General features: G+C 41.8%; 1 long non-coding RNA gene across 1 annotated transcript; it reads left to right on the forward strand.

Moving 5' to 3' along the window:
• Positions 1 to 2,427: 2,427 nt before the first annotated feature.
• On the forward strand, positions 2,428 to 4,859 carry LOC147100028 (uncharacterized). Its single transcript, XR_015073857.1, has 3 exons — positions 2,428 to 2,940; positions 3,025 to 3,242; positions 4,378 to 4,859. It is a non-coding gene; the product is annotated as an uncharacterized LOC147100028 (long non-coding RNA).
• Positions 4,860 to 6,559: the final 1,700 nt, after the last annotated feature.

Consider the following 6,559-nt stretch of genomic DNA (forward strand, 5'->3'; position numbering starts at 1 on the left):
ATAGGGCGGGAAAGTAGAATTGATGTAGAAGTTCAGCCGATTGAATGACGGAGCAGGCTCGAGGGGCCATATGGCCGACTCCTGCTCCTATTTCTTATGTTCTTGTGAAGGGATTTCGAAGGCATTATCAGTTCCCAGCGCAGATACGGGCGATAGCACTGGAACAACTTCCTAAATCAACAGAACATGTAGCTAGGGCGGAGAAATAGCTGCAGCGAAGAGGACAAGACTGACGAGTGAGAAGGAAAACGTGTCCAGGTAAAAGTGCAACAACAAAAAAATCCTGTGTACTCGCATGTTCCGTGCTGGCAGTCAGAACTTAGAAAATGTTACACATTATGTGGTTGTTTCTGGAACTTTTCAATTGTTATATTAATGACTGTGGCTCGCAGCTCGGCGCAGTAGGATAGCTGGATTATCAAAGATGGCTTAGTTGTTGTAACATTTGCATACTGAATTATCATTGGCCCGCAGGCATCTGTAAGGAATACCTGTTATATTCACGTGATCAAATGCTGAGTTGTCATTGGCCTGCAGGCATCTGTAAGGACTGCTATTGTTTAGAAGACCCAGTAGGGGTCCGAACTCCATCTTGTCCACACGGTGCTGTACTGCTGTGAGTCAGATTAGACCTGATGCTTCATTAAGAAGAGTTTAAACTGTAATACTCCGTTGTCCTGCAATTTATTATTTTTGTACAAAGTGTGCAAAATAAGACAGTTGTCTGGTGTAGTCTCTACAATAAAGATATTTTTGGAGAATTTCAAAACTCCAACCGTATATTTGCAAATGTTTCCATTTTTGAAACTCCTACAGCGCCTCTATCATAAAGACTGCAGGAGACTGATTCTTTTTACCAATTGACCTCCACTACAATGGTAATTGTTAGGGCGTTTTAAGCTACTATTGTTGCACTGTGTTCTCAAGGCCTTTGAAGTTGGTGTTCTATTGCTTCTTCGCTCCTTTTGGGATATGTGATACATATGGATCATTAGATATAGTAGCATGGCTACAATAGCATAGTGGTTATGTCACTGGACTAGTAATCCAGAGGACTAATGATCTGGAGATAGCATGAGTTCACATCCCACCACGGCAGCTGCAGAATTTAAATTCAGTTAATAAACAAATCTGAAGCTAGTATCAGTAATGGTGACCATGAAACTACCGGATTGTCGTAAAAACCCATGTGGTTCACGAACGTCCTTTAGGGAAGGAAATCTGCTGCCCTTACCCGGTCTGGCTGATGTGACTCCAGACCCACAGCAATGTGGTTGACTCTTAACTGCCCTCTGAAATGGCCTAGTGAGACACTCAGTTGTATAAGGTGTCTCACCAGTACCTTCTCGAGGGCAGTTTGGAATGGGCAATAAATGCCGGCCTTTGCCGGAGACGCCCACATCCCGTGAACGAATAAATAAAAAACAAACCATGAATTGAAAGATCTATATGACCTGCAATCTCAGCAAGCCCTGCAACATAAACTGAATCTTAGAAGGTAGGATGCTCTCCTTACCTTGCACTGCACATCTAAAGCACGCTGCATGGGAGTGACAAACATTGTCATTACTCGTGGAAGTAAATATTAGGTAGTTATAAATTCTGACGAGCTAAGTGCGGTTAATGTGAAATTAGAAATGAATTGCAAGGTTTTAAACCAGTTGTTTAGGTTTAATCGTATTTCAAAAATGTAGCAGCTAGAATGCAAACCTGCAGGTGGCAGTATATAGCTACCCAATATTCAGGATTTCACACTTGCTCCTCCGTTCATTCCTGAATCGTATTGATTCCTGTGTTGCAAACCACTTCCTTTTTGCGGTTACTTTAATTGGGTATATGAGTTGATTACAGATTAAACATTTTTTTCATTGTGATAGACCTCATACTGTTTTAATTAAACTAGAAAGGAGCAGCTGATAATAGACCCAAAGCACTTCGGCAAAAAGGTTGATCACTATCAAAAATGCAAAGTTGTTAACTGTGCTGTTCATTTATCACACAGTTAATGAAGAACATATTCAGCCTGTAAAGGAGTAGCTAAGGTATTATGGTTTTTCAGCTCATTCCCATTTGAATTTAAATTTCTCTTTCTTTTCATGCTTATCCAAGTTTCAGAATTTAATCATCCCTATTGATAAAATGACAAATTGTGTGATTATTCACCCCTTAATTGGTGTGTGCATAGAATTCTGAATTAAATAATTATTTTCCAACGGTTTAAATTTTTTTCTCCCTATTCTTCCACTTTGAGCATTTGTTATCAGTGTTCTGTTCAATATTTTCTCCCCAGTCCCAGAATAGTATGGTTTACCAGTCTGACTTGATCTTTGTGTCACCTCTGAACGAGACTGCAATTTAGTTCCAATACTAGCGGCTCTGCAGTGGCATTGCTCATGGTGATGATGCTGTGTTGGGACAAGTGCATTATCCCATGCAATGCACAGTATATTAATTCTGCTGTTAAGGATAGAGCTGTGTCCTTTTAGGGCCAAATTAAATGCAGGCTCTGTTCAATCAGCAGTTAATTGTTGTTTGGTTGGGTAATTTTGCAGATTGGAAAGTGCTCATCAGCTTCAGGCTGCAGGCTAGGAGCATTCAGCATTGACCAGCTTGAAGTGTGATGTAAAGTTAATCAGAGGGGACAGACATTCGGACTTCTCTCAGTGAGGTAGATTCTGCTGCTCCGCCCATTGCAAATGATCAACTTTTCTCTTTATTTTAAAAACATCTTTGAAATATGACATAAAATAGAAATTTGCATATAGACGGCGAGCGTGATGGGCCAAATGGATGCCAGATGTATCATTTAAAAATATAAAGATGGATAGGCTGTGGACTTCTTTGTACCAAGAACTGGATTGAACCTTCCCAAAGTCATTTCACTTAGGACACTTAATGGCTGCCATCAGTCCAGCCTGGAGCCAGAGCCTAGTTCCAGAGGTAAAGGACATTTTTCTAACCCCTGCACTGAACTCTCCTTCAAACAACAAAAAAAATACAGTTTGTATCATTTCTATTTTGCAGTCATCAAGGAGCACCAAAGGAATATTCATGAATCCGAGTGAAAGCATTGTTAAGTTGCAGCACCAATTTCAGAAGAGCTCTTCCCCCATTTCCTCGGCCTTTTGGCACTGCTGTCCCGCATGAATATTTCCACCCAGTGCCATTCCCCAGCAGACACTGTCAGAAGCAGGGTTTGCAACGCGCAGAAAAAAGCGGATCTCCACTTCTGCTGGAACAAGGTCAGTATGGCCTATTTAGATATCTAGTGCAAGTGAAGGTGAGAGATCCACGGCCCGCAATTTCCGACCCCCCACGGGTGTGTACGCACCCGTAGGGGCCTCGCAAGTGCCAGTTTCAGGCATGCAAAGCGCATGCGCTAAATCCGGCACTTCTGATCTGTCAGGAATTCTCCGCCTGCTGAAAACCTTTAAAAATCTTACGCCTGGTAAAAGCAAGCGTAAGGCCTGCTTTTACCAGCAAGAGTTTAAATGAGTAAAAAAATAATTTTTTTCACTTATAATTTTAAAAAGGTAAGTTTATTTTTAGACCCATAAAAAACTTTAATTATTCTTTTCAAAAAATTAAATTTTTGTTTAAAATATTTAATTTAATGTAATTTTAACTAATTTTAAATACGTGACTTAAAAAAATTATTTGATGTATATCTGTGTTTTTTGAGTGATCCCCATTCATGCTTTTGACAGATCTGTGCGTAGAGACCTGTCAAAAGTGCGAAGGGGGATTCCCTTCTTTGATTGGTTCGCCATGGTCCACATGATCCCAGGGACACTTGTGAACCGCTTGCCCGCACGGACCAGGAGAGGCCCAGGAGCAGAAGTCTCGGGACCTACGGAGCCAGCAGGTAAGTGCATAGATTTTTTCCAGATCGGAGGCGTCCGCCCGCAGGGAGTCTCCGATCGGAAAATCCGGGCCCATGTGTTTGTCATTAACTGCCTGCAGCACATCGACCATTAATGGTCGAAGAAAGCGTCAAGTTATCAAGATCAAGACTAATGTTTTTAAGCATAAACTGTGGGAAGGATGGGACAGGGAAAGGGTACTTCCTATATTGGAAGGAGTCTTTTGGAACCAGGGTTTTAATGGGTGAATAGAGGACAAGGACTAACTTGCGACATTTAGGCTGTAGAATGCTAAACATTGGGAGGACTACAGCCATTGTCTTTGGCCCCACCATAAAGTCCAAGACTCCTGATAGTATGAAAACTGAATGTTCTTAAAAAAACTAAAGTGAATGTCTGTATCTCACTCATAATCAGAAATTAAACATTTGCTTTGAACATTTTATTCTTTCAGTGAAAGATTTTTAATGACAATATATGAATGTTATTTATTTATAGATGTATTTATTTCTAGGTTTAAGGTCATTGGTGGAAGGATTAGAGGGGAGTTGAGGAGAACTTTTTTCACCCAGAGGGTGGTGAGGGTCTGGAACCCACTGCCTGAAAGAGTGGTAGAGGCAAAAACCCTCATCACATTTAAAAAGAACTTGGATATGCACTTGAAGTGCCGTAATCTACAGGGCTACGGGCTGGAAAGTGGGATTAGAGAGCTTTTTTTCGACCGGCACGGACATGATGGGCCGAACGACCTCCTTCCGCACCGTAAATTTCTTATGATGCTATGAAAGTATTTATCTAAGTCAGTGTCGTGATAAAATAGCAAGAATAACTCGAAGTAAAGAGTTGTGTAACATGAGTAGGGCAACATTGTCTCCTTGACTGAACAATACGTAATTATCAAATCAAATGTGATGGGGGCTACTTGTAGATGCAAAGCCGTTTAATATTCTACAAAATGCTGCAGTCTCTCTTTTTTCTAATAAAGTGTCACTCATATTGAAGCCACTTTTGAAATATTTGGGTTATTGAGTCTTTTGAGAACTGGACAGTTGTATACTGAACAATCAATAAGAATAACACAATCAAACTGAGTTTGACAGGTAGCTCAGATGAAGGATTGTTGGGTGAATTAATGATAAAATGATGAGAGAGAAGCTCCAATTTCATGTGGCTGGTAAGGGAATATTTTTGGTCGGTTTAGTGTGTGAAACAGACAGAAACTCATCATTGAGCCTTCAACCCAAACTATGCAAAAAACCAAAGGTGCCTTTCTGTTTGCCTGATATGGGGTGCACACATTCTCTCTGAGGGAACGCACTCCCCTTACCTAAGCCCTAAGAAATGAGGGACAATTCAGCAAGATCCTATAGGAGTACTGCTTGTATTTATCTTGTGACAATCGTATCGCTTGCCAGCGCAGAGCACTGGTAAACTCCCCTCTCATCTGTCGGATATTGGCTTGCAGCATTATCTGGAGCTGGGTGGGAAGAATCTAAGCCCCCCTAGTGACCTAGTCTACCTCTCCAAGCCCCACCAATAAGCCAGGCTGGCTGATCAATCAACATTGCCCAGTAGTACTGTAGACACCTAATCTAGAGCCGTCTTTTGTCTCCACTAGTCCTATCACCACCTCGTCTCGTTTTGAATACCTCTTAATGTCTCTTCACTTCTCTTTTGTTCTCTCCCAGCCTGGCCTTTTAATCTATTTCATTTCCTGTGCTTTTTCAGTCTTGACAAAGGGTTTGACCCGAAACTGTGACTCTATTTTCTCTCCACGGATGTTGCCTGGCCTGCTGAGTTTTTCCAGCATTTTCTGTTGTTATTTTGGATTTTCAGCATCTGCAGTATTTTGCTATAGTACTGTAGACATGCTCGGCTCAGGTATTGGCTTACCAGGTCTGGCATGGAGGATCAATTTGGTTCCAATTTCCCATTACCAGGTGTGCTTTATTGGAACAAAATTGACCAGTCTTTACTTACTGCCTCCCAGGAGGATGGTCATTAGTTGGTCCATAGAGGGCAAACAAGTGCTTTAAAGGCTTTGCTGGTGGACAGCAGGTATCAGGAATTCATGGTGAGCAGCACAACTCACCATAAATTGTGCCAATGGCTTGCCACTATCCTCCAAAGAACAGCATAGATATATCCTATGTTGCTTTGAAGGGGTGATGTTTGAGCAACAATTGCTTGCCTTTCCGCAACCAAAGTAATGTAAATGCTGAACGTTGCATATATGAGCATTTGTTCATGTACCTGGCCTTCAGGCTATACCCTTTCAGCAGCTGCCATCCCAAGCCCCAATTTCCTCATCAGTTATATGGTGGAAGGACCTACACAGGACAGCTTGTGATGGGTCAGCCTCCTTGATGTTCTAGATATCCAAGTTGAAGGACGCATACCAGGCTTAACCATCACCAGCTAATCCAGGCCCTCATGCTAGGGGCTTTGGCAAAAAGATGCCCACTTATGAGGTGCTATGCAAGGTCTAGGCTAGAACTCTCCCTGCAATGGTTTCCCTTCTTGGCTACAAATCCACCTCATGGTTAGATCTGGAGTTTAAAGTCGCATGATTAATAGCTCTGAACCATGAAGGAGACTTGTTTGAACTCATGTCTTGTGCATCACAAGCCTAACCTGCACTGGGACTTTGCTGTCATTGAATAGAGATGGCAACAATCAGAGCACTTTTCAACCCT

Source organism: Somniosus microcephalus, chromosome 27 (assembly GCF_052327205.1).
Source record: "Somniosus microcephalus isolate GS21.2 chromosome 27, FLI_Smic_1.0, whole genome shotgun sequence".
NCBI lineage: Eukaryota > Metazoa > Chordata > Chondrichthyes > Squaliformes > Somniosidae > Somniosus > Somniosus microcephalus.